Genomic DNA, 23,423 nt, shown 5'->3' with positions numbered 1-23,423 from the left:
AATGAGTCCCTCGACGGTGACGCCGGTGTACACGTAAGTTTCGAAATGATTTTGAGTGCCAAAGTACGAATTCGTCTATGAAATGAAATTTGTGGCAGGTACATTGGTAGTGGTTAGTAATGTAATTTGGAAGCTTTTCGCTGCGAATATCAGTTAATTCCTTTTATTTTTTCTAAGTTCATTCTAATTTTTCAAATATTCTGTTTTATTTTTAGCTAATATTACCACTGATTGCCCTTAAAATGATTCATCACTACGTACGTAATACAAAACATTGTATGTCATCATGATTACTGAATGTGTATGACCTATTTAGAGTTTCCAGGCAACAGGTCTCAATTTCATAGTAATAAATTCAATTACGTTGAATTGAACTGTTAGTGGGCTAGTTCACACTTGTCCGCTTGAAATCCATACAAACTAAAAGAACAAACTTGTCTGAATTAGTGATTAGACAAAGAGAAGGCGTCAGCTTGGGCGCTTGGCAATGAAATTTCAGTAGTGGTATCCATTTCGCATGTCAAATTTCACAATTCCCAAAATTGTTCTAGACGTTTTTGATGCTTCTTTTTTTGAAAAAGTTCTTATCTCTGGCTTTTGGTCATCAAGTTCTTTGCTTTGTACATGTTAAGTTTTCTATTTCAACCGTTAACTCGACAGTGTGTTCTTTGCATTGCTGCCGTATCTGGGCTGTTGCTCTTTTAGCGAACTAGTTTGTTTAGAATAGCTTCATACTGACGTAAGAGCATCTACAGAATTTTCCAAATGCAGAGTCGGATGTTCATTAACGTTTGATGTCTTGTTTCTTACAGAGCGTATCGTCAGTTCTTCAATGCTCATACCATTAATGTTTGTCTCATGTGCAGTTTGTTCATATAATGATTAGCATTAACGTCTCACAAGCGCCTAGCGTAACTGCCAAAAAACCAACAACGTTTTTCATTTCCTCTATGTCGGCTTTATTGAAACGTCACCTAAGCTTAAAACGCATGCAATCAATAGTTTCAGGTCATGAACACTGAAACTGACCAGATCAAAAGACTGATTAGTCCATTACTACGAAGCATTAAAATTCTTTGGTAGTGCAGAGCTGTCCTCTTAAGCGCTCTTTACGCCACATCGAAGACAAGCGAACGTGTAGCAGCGAATGGCAATTCTCTCTCCTGAAATCGCTAGGTGTGCGTGAGTAGACTGCTTTCGTCCGGGCCGATTCATATCCGCTTGTATACGCGCCAATTTCACCGGGTGTCGGTCTGTTAGCGAACTATCAAAGGAAGTTTGCAACGTATTCACTTCACAGTCTACTATCTTGTCTGCTGCTGTTGTTGTTGTCAATATGAATTACGTGAGCGATGGGGTTGTCCGAAGAGAATGTAACGTTGCTGACAGAGGAATGCAGATACCATATGTACTCCTGAAATCCAAGAGATCCACAGCACAAATCCCGGAGGAAAAGAAATGTGATGGGTAGAAAATTCCAGAAACACTCAGAGGTCCTACTTGGGACGTAAGAAAGACAATAAATTCTTTAAACGCTTGCATCAATCAGGAACGGAATGTACAAGAACAAACTCTGCAACGAAAAGCAAAAGCACAATAAATTCCCTTGAAAGTAAAAAAGTACTAATATGTAATTATTATGCCGATTAAAATTAAAAATATACGAAAGACTTGAAAATTCTCATTGTTGACGTTAAATAGTATCTTGTAATTACGTGGCTGATAGCAAAGTAAAGTAGTACGGCATGAATGGCTGGGAGATCCCGACTGGCAGGTTCAGCCTCCTAATTGGAGAGGTTTTCCCTATCCTTCGCGGCGACAGGCACCATTCCTTCGCGTAGTGTGAGATCTGTGTGCGTACGTGTGTCTATCTCTATTATGACAGTGAATTTTGACGATAAATAATAATCATTTACCTCGAATCACGTTACCTGCCCTCTACCAAAGAGTATAGCTGTTTTTATCTAGTAGCCCGTGTGAAAGGTCGTATGTATATGTGGTGTCACCGCCAGACACCACACTTGCTAGGTGGTAGTTTAAATCGGCCGCGGTCCATGTAGTACATGTCGGACCCGCGTGTCGCCACTGTGATCGCAGACCTAGCGCCACCACCAAGGCAGGTCTCGTGATACGAGAGTGGACTCGACCCCAGTTGTACGAGAACCTAGCTACCGCCCAGTTGTACGAGAACCTAGCTACCACCCAGTTGTAAGAGAACCTAGCTACCGCCCAGTTGTACGAAGCCTTTCTCTCTCATTAGCCGAGAGACAGAATAGCCATCAGCTAAGTTAATGGCAACGAACTAGCAAGGCGCCAGTTGTATCAGTGCCTATAGCTAACGAGTATTCAAGAGAGATGTATTCCAAAGAACAATTAAAAGATAAGTAATAAGCATCTACATACTTTTCTTCTTATTCATTTATAAGTTCTCATGTTCCAGACTTCACGCCCGTTTGCTTTAGCCTTGCGTGCCCTATCGGCTACAGCGTTAGTCTAGCATTCCTTTTCAGCCATCAACTTCACGGTGTCGGCCCAGCTACCGACACAACATTTATTGGCGACGAGCGAAAGAGTTTGTATTCCTTCGTTTGTAATATTGGCGACGAGGTATTTAAAAGTGAACTTTTTCTGATTGCTTACATTTAATTGTGTCATGGCTTCGCCACGTTCTCCAGATGTACTGTCCGAATTTTATCGTTTGCAGAATCAGCAGACGCAGGCGTTACTGGATGCCCTTGGACAGCTCGTCCAGGGTCAACGTACCATTCAAACCGATGCGGCCGCCGCCGCTTCTTCGCTACCGCTGCCACTAAACGCTGTTGCACCTCCCTTTCGACCATACGTGGCAGCCGATGAGACGTGGCAAGAGTGGTCTCGCCAGTTCAACTTTCACCTCGCTGCCTACAGAATTCAAGGTAATGAGCGGCAGCCGTTTTTGCTTTCTTGTGTCGGTGTGTCCACATACCGTGTGATAGTGAAATTGTTTCCCCGACGAGACGTAGCAACTCTGTCCTACGAGGAAATTTTGTCTTCATTAGATGCCTATTTCAAAGAAACAGTTAATGTGGTTGCAAAACGATATACGTTCTTTCGTACAAAACGTACGGCCGGTCAAACTAATAGGGAGTGGGTAGCAACATTGCAAGGACTTACTAGGGACTGTGCCTTTGAATGTGACTGTGGTCTTTCTTATTCAGATACAATGGTGCGTGATGCAATTGCACAGAACGTTTCTGATGTTCGCATACGGGAGCAAATTTTGAAACTAGTTAATCCCTCCCTTCAACAAGTGATAGACATATTGGATAGACAGGACACACTTGACTGTGCTCAGGAATCTTTTGAAACTTCGCCAGCTGTGTGTAACATTAACCGGCCCGCCGGGCGCGCTCGCGCAACGCGGCCCGGTCAACTGCCCTCGCGGCCGTCCGCACAGCTGACGCCGCGCGCTAAGCCAGGTGTGCCGCGCCAGCACACACATGTAGTGAAATCATGCCCGCGGTGTGCTACTAGACATTCGCGTGAACATTGCCCGTCACGCCAAGCTATTTGCTTTTTCTGCAATAAGAAAGGACATGTTCAAAGTGTTTGCCAGAAAAAGCTCAGATCAGACAATCACAATCATTCCAGGCCCTTTGCTTTGCGCCGGAATCGAACCAAGGACACTCAGGCTCGTGGACCTTCGCCTATGGACATTCATGTCGTTAATTCCACTTCGTCCAGTGACACTTTCTCTAACTGTAACTGTGTTCGTCCCACAAAAACTGTGCGTCGACGTCGCCGGAAATCACGTCAATTAGCAAGTGATTCTGTACCAGTGTCTGTTCCAATTGCACAAAACAGTCGCTCTTGTCGTCAGCAGAACAATAAACTTTTTGTGGACTTAGACTTTGAAGGCAAAGTGATCCCATTCCAGCTCGATACCGGAGCTGCAGTTTCATTGCTCAATCACGACACATACAAACAACTGGGCGCACCTCCGTTGCGTGCCGCAAATGTTAAGCTAACTACATATTCCGGACAGAAAATTCCTGTGTTAGGACAGTGCAGCCTTCTTGCAACGTACAAGGGACAAACAAAACTTGTGTCATTTTACGTTCTTCGTTCTTCTTCTGCAGTGAACTTGTTTGGTCTAGATTTATTTAAGTTGTTTAACATGTCTATTGTAAATCAGGTCCTATCAGTGACTCAGACTGTGCCTACAGACAGTGTTTCTCGGCTGTGTGACGAATTTGCAGACATTTTTGCACCGGGCTTAGGTTGCGCTAAAAACTATGCAGCGCATTTGGAATTGAAGGTCAACGCGCAACCGAAATTTTTCAGAGCGCGCAATGTTCCCCACGCATTGCGTCAGGAGGTCGCAAGAACATTGAACAATGTAGAATCACAAGGTGTGAGTGAATGTGCGCAATGCCTCTTCTCTTTCAGCTCCGCTTCATCGCGTACGCCGTGCAGGTGTTCCGTTCGTCTGGACGACGGAATGCGAACGCGCCTTTCGCCAGTTGAAATCGGCGTTGCTTTCTAATACTTGCCTTACGCCATTCGATCCCCAGAAACCCCTTTTGTTGATGGTAGATGCATCGGATTTCGGGATCGGTGCTGTGCTTGCGCACAAAGTTGGCTCGCATGATCGCCCTATTGCTTTTGCGTCCAAATTGCTCTCGTCTGCGCAAAGAAATTATTCACAGATAGAGAAAGAAGCTTTGGCTCTCGTGTTTGGTGTTACTAAGTTCCATGATTTCTTGTATGGTCGTCACTTTACCATCATCACAGACCACAAACCTTTGACATCGCTTTTTCATCCGACCAAGCCTGTACCTCCACGTACAGCGCAGAAATTCATTCGCTGGTCTATTTTCCTCTCGCAGTACCGCTACGATATCTTGTATCGGTCCACTGCTAAGCACGGAAACGCCGATGCGTTGTCCCGTTTGCCTGTTGCTGAGGATAAAGCATTCGATTCTTCCGAACTTGCTTGCCTGTTCATTGATTCGGAAACCGATGAAGTGGTCGAATCGTTTCCGATTGATTTTCGTCGTGTCGCTACAGCCACAGCTGCTGACCCTGTCCTTGCTACTGTTTTACGTTTTGTTGCTACGCAATGGCCTTTGTCAAAGTCTCGGATCGAGGATCCGTTGGTTCGCCGATTTTTTGCTCACAAGGAGAGACTTTTTGTTCGACGTGGTGTTTTGTTGTTGCGTTCTGATAATGATCAGTCCAGAGTCGTGGTCCCACGTTCGTTACAGTCCTCTGTTTTACGGCTTCTTCACCAAGGACATTGGGGTATAGTGCGAACGAAACAACTTGCTCGTCAGCACTGTACTTGGTTCGGAATCGATGCTGCGATTACGAATATGTGTTCTTCGTGCCCGGCGTGTGCCGAACAACAGTCCGCACCGCCGCGGAAAGTCTTTGCGTGGCCAACAGCCACTTCCCCTTGGCAACGCTTGCACGTTGATTTTGCTGGTCCATTCTGGAATGCTCGATAGTTGGTTCTGGTCGACGCCTTCAGTAATTTTCCTTTTGTTGTCCGGATGTCTTCCACGACGTCCTCCGCCACCATCCAAGCGTTGTCTGCTATCTTTTGCATTGAAGGTCTTCCGCAGACTATTGTTTCCGACAATGGCCCACAATTCATGTCCGCAGAATTTCAGTCATTCTGCCAGGCCAATGGTCTTCAACATCTGACGTCCGCGCCGTTTTCGCCTCAGTCCAACGGTGCCGCTGAACGATTGGTCCGGACTTTCAAGTCACAGATGTTGAAATTGAAAGAGTCGCATTCTCGGGAGGACGCATTGTTGCTCTTTTTGTCTTCGTATCGCTCTCAGCCCCGAGATGGTCGCTCGCCGGCTGAGTTGCTCCACGGTCGTCCTAATCGCACCTTGATGTCTTTGCTGCATCCGCCGCATCAGGTTCCTGTGCAGCGGCAGACTCCTGCTTTTGCTCCAGGCGACGTTGTATTTTATCGCCACTATCGAGGTTCACGGCGTTGGCTCGCAGGGCGCATTCTTCGCTGCCTCGGCCGCGCGATGTATTTGGTTTTGGGGGCCTCTGGTGAGGTGCGTCGGCATCTCAATCAGCTGCGCCTCTGTCGTCGCTCGGGTTCTGCCGCTCCCCGTCTGCTTTCAGCGACGGTGCCGTCCGGTCAGCGCCCTGGGGACCCATCTACTGGCTCGCCTCATCCCCAGGTGTTACCGACGATGCCTTCCATTTTGCCCCATGGCGACGCGCCGCCGCCGCCGCAGCAGCAGCAGCAGCCGCCGCCGCCGCCGCTTGTTCTCCCGCCGGCGCCGACCGCATTCGACGCTTCGTTGCAGCCGCCAGGCGCCTCCCAGGGTCACGCGCCGCCGATCGCTTCCCGTGACCAGCTGTCCTCCGCCATGGAACTCCCGACCGCTCCGGACCACATGACGTCATCGCGCGTCGGCTACCCCGACGCAATGGAGGTCGACACTTCGGCCCCTCATGTTTCTTTACGGGCGCATACACCGCATGTTGACGTGCACCCTGGACTAGTTTTGCAGGCGTTTCCTAGCTCCCCTCGGACCGGATGGCCGGGTGCGGGTGGCACAGCCTCGCCTGTTGTTAGGCTCCCCACCTCATCGCATACGTCGACATGTGGTCCTCCCCACGGCGGGCGGAAGCCTTATTACACGACCGTTCGCCGATTTGCGGGGGAGGAATGTGGTGTCACCGCCAGACACCACACTTGCTAGGTGGTAGTTTAAATCGGCCGCGGTCCATGTAGTACATGTCGGACCCGCGTGTCGCCACTGTGATCGCAGACCTAGCGCCACCACCAAGGCAGGTCTCGTGATACGAGAGTGGACTCGACCCCAGTTGTACGAGAACCTAGCTACCGCCCAGTTGTACGAGAACCTAGCTACCACCCAGTTGTAAGAGAACCTAGCTACCGCCCAGTTGTACGAAGCCTTTCTCTCTCATTAGCCGAGAGACAGAATAGCCATCAGCTAAGTTAATGGCAACGAACTAGCAAGGCGCCAGTTGTATCAGTGCCTATAGCTAACGAGTATTCAAGAGAGATGTATTCCAAAGAACAATTAAAAGATAAGTAATAAGCATCTACATACTTTTCTTCTTATTCATTTATAAGTTCTCATGTTCCAGACTTCACGCCCGTTTGCTTTAGCCTTGCGTGCCCTATCGGCTACAGCGTTAGTCTAGCATTCCTTTTCAGCCATCAACTTCACGGTGTCGGCCCAGCTACCGACACAACAGTATATTTCGAATTTCACCAGTCAATAAATCTTCCTTGTATGTGCGCTGATAAAATCCATGAAGTACTTCGCAAATAACAATGGAGGCATTAGATACACTACTGGCCATTAAAAATGCTACACCAAGAAGAAATGCACATGATAAACGGGTACTCATTGGACAAATATATTATACTAGAACTGACAAGTGATTATATTTTCACGCAATTAGGGTGCATCGATCCTGAGAAATCAGTACCCAGAACAACCACCTCTGGCCGTAATAACGGCCTTGATACGCCTGGACATTGAGTCAAACAGAGCTTGGATGGCGTGTACAGGTACAGCTGCCAATGCAGCTTCAACTCGATACCACATTTCGTCAAGAGTAGTGACTGGCATATTATGACGAGCGAGTTGCTCGGCCACCATTGACCAGACATTTTCAATTGGTGTGAGATCTGGAGAATGTGCTGGCCAGGGCAGCAGTCGAGCATTTTCTGTATCCAGAAAGGCCCATACAGGACCTGCAACATGCGGTCGTGCATAATCCTGCTGAAATGTAGGGTTTCGCAGGGATCGAATGAAGGGTAGAGCCACGGGTCGTAACACATCTGAAATGTAACGTCCACTGTTCAAAGTGCCGTCAATGGGAACAAGTGGTGACCGAGACGTGTAACCAATGGCACCTGATATGATCACGCCGGGTGATACGCCAGTATGGCGATGACGAATACACGCTTCCAATGTTCGTTCACCGCGATGTCGCCAAACACGGATGCGACCATCATGATGCTGCAAACAGATTCATCAGAAAAAAATGACGCTTTGCCATTCGTGCACCCAGGTTCGTCGTTGAGTACACCATCACAGGCGCTCCTGTCTGTGATGCAACGTCAAGGGTAACCGCAGCCATGGTCTCCGAGCTTGTAGTCCATGCTGATGCAAACGTCGTCGAACTGTTCGTGCTGATGGTTGTTGTCTTGCAAACGTCCCCATCTGTTGACTCGGGGATCGAGACGTGGCTACACGATCCGTTACAGCCATGCCGATAAGATGTCATCTCTACTGGCAGTGATACGAGGCCGTGGGGATCCAGCACGGCGTTCCGTATTACCTTCCTGAACCGACCGATTCAATATTCTGCTAACAGTCATTTGATCTCGGCCAACGAGAGCAGCATTGTCGCGATACGATAAACCACAATCGCGATAGGCTATAATCCGACCTATATCAAAGTCGGAAACGTGATGGTACGCATTTCTCCTCCTTACACGAGGCATCACAACATTGTTTCACCAGGCAACGCCGGTCAAGTGCTGTTTGTGTATGAGAAATCGGTTGGAAACTTTCCTCATGTCAGCACGTTGTAGGTGTCGAAACCGGCGCCAACCTTGTGTGAATGCTCTGAAAAGCTAATCATTTGCAAATCACAGCATCTTCTTCCTGTCTGTTAAATTTCGCGACTGTAGCACGTCATCTTCGTGGTGTAGCAATTTTAATGGTCAGTAGTGTACCATCTAATATAAAAGGTGGTCAGAAATAGTCAGAAGAGGTTGTGGTGAGAAATAATATTTACGAAAAAGAATAGATTCTTTGCCTTGTTGCCAAATTAATTAGCACTGTAGTTAGCCAATCAGGACGTTACGCGTGCAAACTCGAGCATCTCGACAGAGACGGTGTTACCATACGTGTTCATCGTTTGGTTTCCCAAAAACAAACAAGAGTGCGATACAAAAATTGGACGTGGGACGTTAGCAAGGATCGAACCCGAGCCATAAGCTGAGCAGTCTTGTGTGCTATCGTCTATGCTATGGGAACAACTGACACTAATTCTATCTGGCGGGCCGCTTAAATTTGCGCAGTAAACGGCCTGATTGGCTAACTTCAATGCTGTTTGACTCGGAAAGGTGCAACGTATCGAATTCTTTTCTAAATAATTATTTCTGTTGAAAACCTACCCTGCAGCACCCTTACACGATTTTCAGACTCCTTTCTAACCGCCCCATATAGGAGATACTGAAATACGAAACAATCACTAACGTAAAAACTGGTTGCTAGTAACCGGACTGTAAATGCTAACTTTTTTTCAGATTATTTTGTTCGCCTGTAATTGGTATTATGCTTTGAAACTTCTTCCTCAGTTGAATGGTAAGCTAGCGAAATGCACCAACTGACATACGTGAAAAGTTTTGAACTGATACCATCGAATGCCGGAGCTGCAATTCAATCTTTAAGTGCACCACATCCGCGCATTGCACGTTAACGTACAAACTGAGACACACAAATTCTTCCTTTCTCACTTCGTGAAAAAAATATAGCGCTCGCCAAGCAAAATTATCCTCCCTGAATACCAAACTTTTGCATTTTGTTTCTAATTATATACTTTTGTACATTGTATCCGTCCGTGCACGACAGGACGCGGTACCAATATGTCCAAAAAAAGCAGCGCGCGAAAATGCTATTTGTAGGTGGTCATGTCTCGGATCCTATTGACCACAGAGGTAAGGAGCTAAGTGTTTTGGATACCCCTTGGCCTAGAGACCATTTGTATACCTATGGGAAGAATGGGCGTACTGCACCTATTCCATGGTACAGGATCAAAATTTAAACACTACACAGTTCCTCCAGCCAAAGCATTAGGCTGGGTAAAGGGTCAGACTTAAACAGCCTATAAAAGCATCATTTGTCCATGAGCAATTCCTGAAAAAAAAATCCTGAAAACCACGATTTTTGGGTGCGAAAATTGGAGATGGCCATTTCTATACTTTCTTTCACGGTGGATCATCGGAAACGTTACCATATTTTCTTAAGATGATGTTCCTGGGGAACTTAGAAACTTTTTTCGATATCATTGCCCGTTACTAAGCTCCAGAGGTTCAATGTTGTAGTATTCATGCAGTAAAATATGCACGTAATATCCGGTCTCAGGCACGAATGTTGTTTTAATTGACGTTGTGGACACGAGGAAAGGGTTCTGGGGTCATCACAGGGGCTCAGAGGTCACCAAAATACGTTTTTAGTAACCATTTTTACATCATTAAAATCTTATGACGCGCTGTCTCTGTATAATGGGCACTTCACGCTTATACAGGCTGTCTTGACTGGGAAATTATCCGATGGTGCCGCCTGGCGGGCCAAGCACCTTAAAAAAATTATTTGCTACTACGAAATTCTTTGCGTTTGCAAATCAAACATTGGATTGTTCTATATAGTGTAGATATAGCCTAAACAGTTGTTCAGTGTTATGTAAAGTAACGTGAAGTGAACTTAACGCTGGACGGGAGACGATTTTGTGTTAACCTTATATTATGCGTACTTATTTGTTGTTGATACGTGTGAAAGTATGTAAATGTGTCGAGGGAATATAAATAAACTGTCAAAACTTTACTGATATACATAATGAGTCTTATATAAGCAGCACACCATGCTCTCTCAGGAAAAAGTAGGGAACTAGCTGAAAAATGCTCCTGTTGGAGCACGAAAATATTTTGGCTTTCAGAGTAGTAGTTAGACAGCGACGGTGGAAGAGAGAGGAGACAGTGCCAGTGGAAGAGAGAGAAAGGAATCAGTGATGGTGGGAAAGAAAAAGAGGAAGAGAAATAGAGATGGATGAAGACAATTGTAGTGCGAGCCAAAGAGAGAGGAGATAGTGATGGCCAGTGACAGACAGTGGAACTAAAGAGAAAGAAAGAGAAACGGATAGAGATAGAAGCAGTGGGAGTAAAAGAGAGAACAGACAGTCGAAATGAAAAAGAGGGAAGAGTGGAGACCATACATAGTCTTTGGGGAAGGGGGGGGGGAAGTGTCTGGAATCCCTCAGAACTTCAACAAGAAAAAAGTTGCCCACTTTCTCCCACCCCCTATGCTAACGTATTTGAGTTTCCCAGTATAGGGGCCAAAACCCCGAGTAAACCATCTCCAAGGACATGTGTGGAGAATGGTTGAAGAGAAAGACAGCAGACTGTGAACGAGAAAGAAAGAGGCCGTAGCAATGAGAGAGGAAAAGCGTGGGACAAACACAATGGAAGTGGGACAGAGAGACAATGAAAGTAGCAGAGAAGGAGACAGTGGCAAGAAAGAGCGACAAAAAGGAACAAGACAGTAACAGTGGGAGAAACAGGTAGGAGGAAAGGCCAATGGTAGAAAAATGAGACAATGGGGGAGAGACATATATCGATAGTAGCAGTTGGAGGGAGACGAGCATGAGGGCTTCACTAGGAAGAGAGATTGATAAAAGGATTTAGAATGTTCTGTGTTAAAAAAAGCCCGAATATGTTCGCATACCAAAATAGGTTGATGAGTTCTGATGCATTTGGTTCCCCACTTTCTGTCAGTGTCTTTTAAAGAGGAGCATATTCGCCTGTTTTGTGCTCCGACATGAGCATTTTCCAGCTAGTGTCTGTTACTGGCGCGAAAAAAAAAAAGGAAAAGAAACCTCCGCATTCGTAGGTTACGTTCAATATCTCGTGTTGTCTTGCGCTCCATCTACTGTACACGCTTGTTCACAGATACAAGCGAATGGTAGGGAACACTGGCGAATCGTTTGTACATGTGCATTCGTTTGTGTTTGCTTTCATTCGCGCCGGAGTAAAGAGGGGCCTTAGAGTACTGAACAAAACAATTTACGGCTGAGAGTACGCGCCGCAAAGAGAACCAAGTGTTGCGGCAGGTCAGGTGCTGTGTTGCGAGTCGTTTGTAGCTGTTATTGGTGGGTACGCCCCGCTGCGGGCATAATGCTGCTATAGCTTACAGCGAAAGTGCGTCGGAGGCCAGACTTCACAGCGGGCAGTCTTTTGAAGTAGTTTCAGGTTCGGCAAAGCATCCTTCACGTGTGTGAAGTGCGCCACAGATCCCATTGTTTGGAAATCGGATCGAGTGCAGCGATCCCGTGAGATATTCGTGCGCACGCTGCCCGGAATAGTGACACAAGTTCACTCAAATCACTGTTATGTTGCGAAGGGTGAAAGGAATGTAACGTAATTCGGCACGCTTTATTTAACCCCACTAAAAATGATTTCCAGTGGCATTAATGCAGTTTATCATTCTTTAAAATCACTCATCTACGATTTTTTTCTGCTGTTTCCAGTTGCCTTCCAGTTCACCAGAAACTACGTCATCTGGAAATCACCATCGCACCTATAGGGCTGAGATGTGGAAAGAGCCCAAGTTCACACGTTTCGACCTACGTTCGGGAAAGTTGTCAAGATGAAACGATGTTAGATGCTGATCTTAGAGAGAGAGAGCCTTATAATCTCAAAGATTAAGCTAAGACATTGTTCTGCGCACTGTTTGGTTCAAAATGGTTCAAATGGCTCCGAGCACTATGGGACTCAACATCTGAGGTCATCAGTCCCCTGGAACTTAGAAATACTTAAACCTAACTAACCTAAGGACACCACACACACCCATGCCCGAGGCAGGATTCGAAGCTGCGACCGTAGCGGTCGCGCGGTTCCAGACTGAAGCGCCTAGAACCGCTCGGCCACACCGGCCGGCTCTGCGCCCTGTTTCTCAGTGACAGTGTTTTGGGAAAAAGAAAACTACAGGATTAACTTTTTAGGATTCCGTTCCAACATCTAAAAACGGAACCGATATAGGATAACTTCGTTGTCTGGCTGTCCGTCCGTCAGACTGTTCAAAACTCTTTTTCTCGGGAACACATAGACGTGTCAAGTTGAAATTTATGTCACATAGTAAGATCTACGGTCTTTTGGCTCTGTAAAAATGCGAAGTTTATAAGTCAATGGAATCAAAAGATAAGGACATTTATGTTACCATTTTAATACCCCTAAACCCACACATCATAACACATAGTGTACTTCCCCTTGACGTAGAATCGTGAAACATGGCAAGAAGCAAGAAGCGAGTAAAGAAAAAAATGATCATTTGTAATTACATGACACTGAAAATGACTTTTTCGTTTGTTATCACACTATCTGCTGTCCATACTTCTGTTACGACCCCTTTTTCTCAGGAACGGCTAGACATATAAAGTTGAAATCTTTGTCACATACCCTGGAGATCTAATAAACGTTAACTTTTAAGTCAGTGCAGTCAAAAGATACGGCCATACATGTCACATATTTTGATACTCGCAAACTCACACATCAAATCCTACAGGGTACTTTCCGAAATCTGGAATCATGAAATATCATAAGAAGAAAGGCTTCACGGTTCAAGTAAAGGAAAAGAATCATAAAATGGTTAATCTGTAATTATATCACACGAAAAAAATATTTCTTTTGTCATCTGATAACCGACTTCATACCTGAAACTAAAACATTTTCGAAAGTGTTGGAATCTCTGAGACCGATATCTTCCCAGTATCAACGTCGATTAGAGGCAAAAATCGCCGAATTTCCTGGATTCCCGGAATGTATGAACTGTCTGTTATATACATTATTAAGTTCGTATGGAACACACAGTGCGCGAATCCTGCTCGCCCCTGGCTAGTTTCTTATTTTTGCTATTTTGTACTGCGACAAATTCAATTCTGTCTTCAAAACTCCGCTTAGTTACGCCCGAAACACCTGTTCACTTGTTCCAGTCAGAACTCTTCACACCTTTCAAGCCATACTGTACTGCTGAAGAATGTTATGAACTCGTGTTGCAGACGAACTCAAGAATTTGGCTACATGGCAGAATGACACGAATCGCCTTTTCTTCTTTTATGATTCTGTCGAGCCTTATGTGCAGGAAACAACCAAAATCGGCTGCAAATTTTTTACTTGCTTTACATCGCCGCTACTATGGCTGGTCTACCGTCAACGATCGTTTGTGAACATTAAGAATTTGAAAATATTTTGTTGGCGCCAACCTACATAGGGAGAAACGATCATCATAATAAAATAAGGAAAATCAGAGTTCGCACGGAAAAAATATAGGTGTTGGTTTTTTCCGCGTGCTCTTCGAGAGTGGAACAGCAGAGAATTATTGTCAAGGTGGTTCGATTAACCCTCTGTCAGACACTTAAGTGTGAAATTGTGATTTGCAGGATAGCCATGTACATGCAGATTACACACACACACAACACACAACACACACACACTCACTGAAGCGCCAAAAAGACTGGCATAGGCATGCGTATTCAAATACAGAGATATGTAAACAGGAAGAATACGGCGCTGCGGTCGGCAACGCCTATACAAGACCACAAGTGTCTGTGTAGTTGTTAGATCGGTTACTGCCGCTACAATGGCAGGTTATCTAGATTTAAGTGAGTTTGACCAACGCCTTTGCCACAGTGGTAACACGGGTTCCTGTCAGATCACCGAAGTTAAGCGCTGTCGGGCTGCGCTAGCACTTGGATGGGAGACCATCCGGTCTGGCAAGCGGGGTGCACTCAGCCCTTGTGAGGCAAGCTGAGGAGCTACTTGATTGACAAGTAGCGGCTCCACTCTCGTAAACTGACATACAGCGGGGAGAGCGGTGTGCTGACCACATGCTCTCCAAATCCGCATACAGCGACGCCTGTGGGCTGAGGATGACACGGCGGCCGGTCGCCTTACGAGGCCTGTTCGGGCGGAATTTCTTTCTGAACGTGGAGTTATATTCGTCGCACGAGCGATGGGACACAGCTCGTAGCGATGAAGTGGGGATTTTCCCGTTGGACCATATCACGAGTGTACCATAAATATCAGCAATCCGGTAAAACAACAAATCTCTGACATCGCTGCAGCCGGAAAAAGATCCTACAAGAACGGGACCAATGACGACTGAACGACTGAAGAGAATCGTTCAAAGTGACAGAAATGCAACCCTTCCGCAAAATACTGCAGCCGGCCAGGGTGGCCGTGCGGTTCTAGGAGCTACAAAAAAAAATGGTTCAAATGGCTCTGAGCACTATGGGACTTAACATCTGTTGTCATCAGTCCCCTAGAACTTAGAACTACTTAAACCTAACTAACCTAAGGACATCACACACATCCATGCCCGAAGCAGGAGTCGAACCTGCGACCGTAGTGGTCACGCGGATCCAGACTGAAGCGCCTGTGACCGCACGGCCACAGCGGCCGGCCACCCTTCTCTGGAAGGCATCATCGCAGACGTATGGCGGCGGACAACCCAGTCCCAGACGCGTTATTCCTCACTTATGGAATGGTGGGTTACCTTTGCTAAACCCTGGATTCGAAATACACTCAAGCATTTTAGCGCTGAAAACGCGGCTGAAATAAGGCGCACTAGGGAATTTTATTTTGCTGTCCTTGGCGATCTTTACGATAATGCTCGTGATGCCCCCTTGAGAGTCGTCGACGTTCACCGTGTGAAGGCAACACTTCTCCAATCCAAATGCAGGCAAATGGATGGAGTCCGACTGCGTTCCCAGCCACGTTCAATCGTACAGGATGAGTTGACCTCTCTCTGTCATCTTCTCCGGCTTCAAAAGCGATCTCAAAGAACGTGTCTTTCCACCATTCGTTCTCTAGATAGGCGTGAGTGGTCCTCCCAATCTGATATCATGCGTGAACTTTACCAGTACTATTCCGAGCTTTATGCTGAAGTGGATTCAGACGGTCCACCGTCTGTTGATTTCACCTTCCTGCTTGACCGTGTTGTTACACCAGCTCTCCTGGCAGAGTTTTTCTCTGTATTCCATCGCGATGATATACTTGATATTGTGGCTCGTTCTCCCTCCCACAAATCACCTGGCCCCGGTGGGTTTTAACGATGCTGCACGACGGCTGTTTAGCTCTCTAATCACTGTTATGCGGGCGTCCATTGACGTAAATGGCCGTCTTACTTCCCCCATCGCGGTGTGTCAGGGCGTCCTTCAAGGGAGTCCTTTATCTATGGCGCTCTACGTGCTGTTTCTGGACCCATTATTGCGAACTATAGCTGCTCGTTTGAGTGGCTGGTCGCTGCTGGGAGAAAGGTTTACCGTTCGTGCATATGCTGATGACGTTATGGTTCTTCTCCGTATCCATGACGATATACCAGTGCTGAAGGAAGTTTTGGATGCCTTTTGTCGTCTTACGGGAGCGTGGGTTAATGACCAGAAATGTCGTTTACTCAGTTTCCGAGGATCTGACGCTGTTGAAATTCCATGGGCTTCGAAGGTCACCCGATATCGATCGTTGGGTTTTATAATTGACAGGTGTCCGCTAAAGATGGCTGCGATAAATTGGAAGTCTGTCACGGATAAGATTCAGGGTGCAATCATTGAACACGAGCGTCGCTCCCTCTCACTTCTTCATAAGGTTCGGGCCATGGGAACGTATGTGTTAAGTAAGGCTTATTTTATTGCACAAATCTTTCCACTTCCTGCGATGGTGTCCCGCAAGTTGCAAAGTTTAACTGGCAGGTTTATCTGGCGCCACTCTGTATTTCGCGTGCGTTATGGGGTCATGGCGCGGCCCCGTTTGCAGGGAGGTTTGGGCCTCCCTGACATTCGGGTTAAGGCGTCTGCCTTATTCATCCGTCGCACCGTGTTAAAGCGTCAACGTGCACCCCAGTCACTTAGAGCTCGCCCTTATGACTGTATCCGACCGCCGAGTTGAACACCTCCTATAGATATTGGTAGGATTAGTTATAAATTATGGCACGTCAGGGAATTTTTTCTTGAGGTCAGTTATTTAGTAGTAAATATCCTTTCCCAAGAGAACCTCTCCCTAAAAGTTCTGTTAAGCCGCTGGCCCGTACCTTATAGTCCTACCTCTGTGGAAGCCCTGTCGCCAGAAACGAACTAGAAGATTGTTTGGTCTAACATCAGCCTCCAGATTTTCCCGATGGAAGTGGCGTCCTCGTGGTACCAAGTTGTTCATTATATTGTACCTACCAACGTGCGACTTTTTCGTATTGGCCTCAGTGTAACGGATCGCTGCACTCGTTGCTATGAAACTGATACATTATCTCATCCGGTGATTTCCAGCGGTCATGACCATTGGAGATGGCTTCGCCGACAACTGGCTTTTCTCCTCAGGACGTCGGAGGCGGCTATCTCGGGGGAGATTCTCGTGCGTCCCGATTCAACCTTCTTTCCTTGATGGAAGAACAATACCGTCATGTGGCTTGTTGGCCATTATGTCCACTACGTGATGGTGATCCGCGTGCCTTTTCCCACTATATGGCCACCGCCAAGGCGTTGGATGAGTTGCCATGCCCCCCTATTATTTTAATTGTTTTTTTTTTGTGGACACTTCTATGGATTAAATGCTCCACGATGTAGAAGTGGCGGAAGAAAGAATGTGTGGGAACGTTAAAATTGACGCCCCATTCCTTGCTATAAGTTTTTCTGATTTCACCCTTTTGTTTTTATCGAAATAACTTCCTTTGTTTTATTTTAATTGATTGCCTTCAATAAGTGTTTTGGAAAAAACGAGAATATTTAAGTTTTTTGAATGAATAGAATGCCATTTGAGTGTATATTTCGGTGTGTTTCTTGTGTAAAAAAAAATGGAATCGGCAGCTTGATAGATTGATAAATTATTGCATTTCATGGTTGCCTGGTTAATAAAAAATAAATAAAAAAATAAAATAAAAATAAAAATAAAAAACCCTCCCTGGTGCCAATTTTATTTCTTTTTTCACTTCATTAAAAATTTTGTCTGTGTCGTGGTATATACATTTATAAAAAAAAGCAGAGGTATTTGTTGTGAATTCTGAAACTGTAGTCATGTGTTCGCCTCTAACAATTTTTATTTTTTTCACATTTCGGCTAAAAAACAAAAAAAGATGGCTCAGATGGATAGAGCGTCTGCTATTCGGGCAATTAAAAAAAACAGTGGTGTAATAGCTAGCGCACCAGCCTAGTAATCTAAGAGACCTGGGTTCAAGTCCTGCCCGTAGCACAGATTCAATAATAATAAAAAAAGGCATCGTGGGTTGTCGCTGGACCAATAATGCGTGTTCCTTATATTTACCTGTCCTTTGCTTGAGAAGGAACATTCATCGGTAAATAGGGGGTTGACGAGGATTTGCTGCTGTTCTCACTGACAGAACTGTACTCGATTCTGGAAATCATTCCCATGCAATTTTTGTTGTAGATATACATGGTAAGGATGGAACCGGTGACGTGTAAGAATACGATGTACACTGGTTTTAGGAATGCCAGTCTCGTGTTCAATCTGTCGTGTGCTCACATGTGGATTCATAGCAACGGAAGTGAGAACAGTAACTTCGGCAGCTTCGTCTGTCCGAATGCTACGACGATTGCGTTATCGTTGGTTGAAACTTCCCGTTTCCTGAAACGTCGCAACAAGACGAGAAAACATCCGTCGGGAAGATGGGTTCTTGTCAGGATATCGCTCTCTGTACAGTTCCGCTGCCTGCTTAGCATTTCGCCTACCTTCAACAACAACAACAACAACAACAACAAAAGAAACGTTGTGTCTATGCAGTTTGTAGGAAGGACAGCCTTTAATGTATGCCTACTCTACACAACAGTATTAAAAGGACTAAACTACTGTACTAAATGTACCCGTACATAAGAAAACAGTATTGCAATGACTGTTCTGCTAACTTAAAATTCCCCATAGACGAGTAGCATTTCTATCTTCTCCTCGTTGGTGTACATTCTACTCACACAACACTTCAACTGACGATGGTTGACGGAATGACGGGTGTACATTCTACTTGTGTTTACATCTGTCCTCTGTCAACGTCAGCACGTGGATGTGTTCCATCACCCCGAGTACATGCACTAAGCGCTGGGAGCGTCAACATCAATGTTGTGTTACGTAATTAATAACGTTGTGTTTCAGTGAATGGTACACTGTGATACATTTTTGAATAGGTCTTTAGGACAGGAAATGAAGTACCGCATAAAAAATACAGGGTGCTATTGAAAAAGTCATACTGCTATTCATATCTTTGTAAAAAACAAAGCTACGACGAAGACAATCATGCTGATTGATGTCCCTCTGACGGCTAAAGAACATTTCCTTGAAACATTTTGTAATTTGCATCTGGACAAACAGTTATTTAGGGCGGTCAAGATAAATGGGACACCCTGTGCATATTTTAGTGTATATATCTTATTTGAATTTCTCTACGGACTCATTCATATGCTGATACCCGCTCTGTCTCCTACCAAATTGTATTTGCGTTACCTTGATTGTAGCTTCCTCTGAACGACACTGCTGTTCAGTGGCTTCGTGTATGTGGTATCACTACCACCAGCATTTCTGTTTCTACACTTTTTAAGATGTTTCTGGTAATTCTGATTGCAATTGTCTCTCTTAAACTTTGACCTCTTGTGTAACACTGGAAACTTTACGCAAAAATATTTTTGTTACTGTCGTAGATCAAAACGTAGCATGTCAATGATCATGAATTTGAAATAATTTTAGGGTGTATACTCAACCTCTGAAAATATCAACTTATAATTAACTAATTGCGTGTGTCGCAGTGGGGGAGTGCAAATGCATCGACTGAACACTTCGACGACTTGCGTGTCCCAAATATATCCTGCTCATCGAAAGGGAGGTAGTGGCCCTACAGTTTAATGTGGAATGCGAGCCACGTTTCATTTCTAGCGGCTCTTTACATAGATGAGAGGTAAAGGTAAGATTAAAGACGGTTTGAAAATTTGCGTCACTCAGCTGGGATTCGACCCCGCGACTTTTCGGTTTTCAGACACGCTCCATACCGTCAGGCCATCAGGATCGACTAATTCAATCTCGAAGAAAGGTTAATTAGGTCACTATCTATAGCATTTTCGTGGAGTATATTAATTAAAAAAGTGCGTAATTTGGCGGGCATTTTTATTCATGTATGACGTCATAAGAAGCAATTTTTTTCAAGCGATTGAAATTTGCGCATCTGTCTCAAAACTGGTGCACGACAGGTTCTTGTATGTGTTTTAATTATGACTTGTTAGGCTTTTAACTCCAGCTACGTCAATTCTGTGCGAGTGGTGTGGAGGATATTCGGAGGAAGTAATCTCTATGTGCGACCTGTTAGTAGTTTCAGTAATCTTGTAATACTGAGGGCGTTTTGGGAGGTAAGTAGTAGATGCAAGCGCCAGATTTGATATGATTTGACCGGTAAGATAAAAACAACAGCGATCCTAATGCACTATTGGCCACACCAAAACAGTGTTTATTCTGCGGTTTCGCTCCTTGTGAAACCAGTAAAGCCAACCAGCACCCTTAACGAGTAAAAGGAGGCCCTTTACCAGTTCTTTATGAGACATAGTTTTTTTCAAAACTTGATGATCCGCATAGTCTGTGTCTTTTCATCTCGAGCGCTCTACATTGGAGGATTAGGTGTGTTGAGTTTTCATTACCCGCACCACACAGCGTACAAATATGTCCTTCTTTTCCTTTACACATCGTATGTATGTCTTTCTTAAAGTTCTCATGAACTGTAATTAGTTCTGCCATGAGTTTAGTCTGTCGCCTGTTCAAGCAGGGCTACAGAACTTCTCTTAAAACATGGCTTTGGCATCACTAGCTTATAATGTTTTTATTTTTGGATCATAGTCCAATATTGTGCAGCTGCCTTCTGATCCAGTTTCGTAGCTTTGATTAAATCATCGTCTTAGTGATGGCTTCCAAAGGTTCAGGTCCAGAAGGTGGAGTTGTCACACGCTTCCTAGCCAGTCTATCAGCTTACTCATTGGAACTGATCTCGGAGTGACCAGGAACCCAAGAGCAGGTTCACCCTGTTGCTTTCCGCTAGCCTTACAAGGGCTTCATGGCGTCCTGCAACGCTCTTTAGTTTCATTGAAGGGGTTGACAGAGATTTCAGAGCTGCCTGGCTGTCTGAATGAATGTAGAGACCACGATCTTTTCCTGTGACCAGCTTTCCTATCAAGCTTTACCCCTACACCCCGGTCCCAGCGCCTCCGTCTGTTTTCGATCCATCAGTAAACCAGACTGTGTCTTCTGCACGGTGCCTTGGTTCGTTCTTCCACTGCTCTCTAATTCCAATTGTTACACTGAATGGTTACTGAAGCAGCTGGAAGTTATTTCCCTGTATTGGTGTGGGACTCAGAATATCCTAAAGGTATATGAGCCGTGCGTGGCTGATGTTTCCGCCGTCATGTATTTTACACCCTGTTTTTAACATACTCCCACCTCGCTACGTTAATTTAAATCACTACTGTCACTGAGTTGCTGCTTTGCCTGACCACGAACGGCTTTAGCAGCGCGCATCGATATATCCCCCCTCGTAGTATCTTTGTTCGACTGCTATAACTTCCCGGTCGTTGTCTGTCGTAAGGGAGTTCGGGTCGCGAGTTCGGGTCCGCCAGTCAGCTGGAACGCGTCTGGAGCGCAGTCCCGACCTGCCAGTCTGGGAGTTGCAATGCGGCACTAGTGCAGTCGGGTTTGAGCAGTAGTGAGGCCTGCGTCTACATGGTTCGCCCGACCAGGACCACGGTCTCGGTGGATCATCGGTCGGTCGTCCTACCAGACGACGCGTTTTGGCTCGCCGATCGTTCATGAGTCGGCTGTGTGGGTGTGCATCAACTCCCGATTTGTCCTCTGGCGGTCCCTGCGCAGTGTCGGAGCGTGTGTGGGACTGTCCGATCGCTACAAGCTTCGTGGTTCACCGACCCGGGACGTCTAAGTTGAGTAGTGGTTTGAACTACCCAAGCCACGTCCATTCATGTTGTGTGGTTCGTTTCGGTGGTTTGCTGTTGGAGAGGTTTTCCCGTGAGTAATACTGAGTGTTTCTAGAATGAGATTTTCACTCTGCAGCGGAGTGTGCGCTGATATGAAACTTCCTGGCAGATTAAAACTGTGTGCCAGACCGAGACTCGAACTCGGGATCTTTGCCTTTCGCGGGCAAGTGCTCTACCACAAAGTTTCACATCAGCGCACACTCCGCTGCAGAGTGAAAATTTCATTCTGGAAACATCCCCCAGGCTGTGGCTAAGCCATGTCTCCGCAATATCCATTCTTTCAGGAGTGCTAGTTCTGCAAGGTCGCAGGAGAGCTTCTGTAAAGTTTGGAAGGTAGGAGACGAGATACTGGCAGAAGTAAAGCTGTGAGACCGGGCGTGAGTCGTGCTTCGATAGCTCAGTTGGTAGAGCACTTGCCCGCGAAAGGCAAAGGTCCCGAGTTCGAGTCTCGGTCGGGCACACGGTTTTAATCTGCCGGGAAGTTTCATATCAGCGCACACTTCGCTGCAGAGTGAAAATCTCATTCTGGAAACATCCCCCAGGCTGTGGCTAAGCCATGTCTCCGCAATATCCATTCTTTCAGGAGTGCTAGTTCTGCAAGGTCGCAGGAGAGCTTCTGTAAAGTTTGGAAGGTAGGAGACGAGATACTGGCAGAAGTAAAGCTGTGAGACCGGGCGTGAGTCGTGCTTCGGTAGCTTAGTTGGTAGAGCACTTGCCCGCGAAAGGCAAAGGTCCCGAGTTCGAGTCTCGGTCGGGCACACAGTTTTAATCTGCCAGGAAGTTTCACTGAGTGTTTCTATTGCTGAAATTTAGCTACCATCCGATGCAATTAACTATATTGGTTGACTACAATTCAAGTGCACCAGCGGAATTTTCTGCCTTGTGGCAGTTAGTGTTCCGGTTACCTGCCTTGGCCACTAAAGTAATTTCAGGCAGTGTCATTTCCCCACCTGTTGTCGCTGTCCAACATGGTGTGTAGTTTTGACAGCTTAATACATGTTTCATTGTGGATAATCACGTTCGTAACTTTTGTGTTTGAGTTTTCATGTACCGGTTGGTGGCAAGCAAGTCGTTTTGTCGGTCGGTCCATGGCTGTTCCCTGGCTGGGTTCCGACGGATCAAGTGTAGTTGGGATCACCACCTGTCTCACCTATGTGAACGAAGGCAGACTGACCTCCCTGGAGGCTTCTGAATGCCGTTTTCTTTATTATCCTGCTCACCGGTGTTTAATTGTTTGTTTACAATCTATCATAGCCAATGATTTAAAAAATTCTTACTTTTACTGGATTTTGTGTATTTTGAATTTTGGAAAACCAATTATGGACCTTCAGGCACTTAAATCCTTATTCTATATATATAAAAACATCCTTCTAGCTTTGAAGAGTTATGGTAATTTATTTTAAAATCTTGAAAATTTTATTGTAGTCCCTCAGCCATTTGTATTGCATCTTGTTTATGTTTGCCTGTTTACCCTTGCCTTCGGGCTCTCAGCCTCACTGTGTATATATATGTGTTAATTATTTTATTTGCAAATTTTAACTGCATGTTTTTTCCACTTGAGGTTTATCTTTTTGCTTTAAGATTTCCTGTTTGGAGACCTTCAGCCGTGAGATAATTGCCTTTTGAAACTCGTAATT

At 45.5% G+C, this 23,423-nt stretch overlaps 1 non-coding gene across 1 annotated transcript; it reads left to right on the top strand.

Moving 5' to 3' along the window:
* The first annotated feature begins 22,171 nt into the window (after window positions 1-22,171).
* Window positions 22,172-22,246, top strand: Trnas-cga. The gene has a single exon. It is a non-coding gene; the product is annotated as a tRNA-Ser (tRNA).
* The last annotated feature ends 1,177 nt before the right edge of the window (window positions 22,247-23,423 follow it).

The sequence above is a fragment of the Schistocerca piceifrons genome, chromosome 1, assembly GCF_021461385.2.
Source record: "Schistocerca piceifrons isolate TAMUIC-IGC-003096 chromosome 1, iqSchPice1.1, whole genome shotgun sequence".
Taxonomy (NCBI): domain Eukaryota; kingdom Metazoa; phylum Arthropoda; class Insecta; order Orthoptera; family Acrididae; genus Schistocerca; species Schistocerca piceifrons.
Note: the sequence above shows the minus strand (reverse complement) of the source record. Positions and strands in the feature narration are given on the sequence as shown.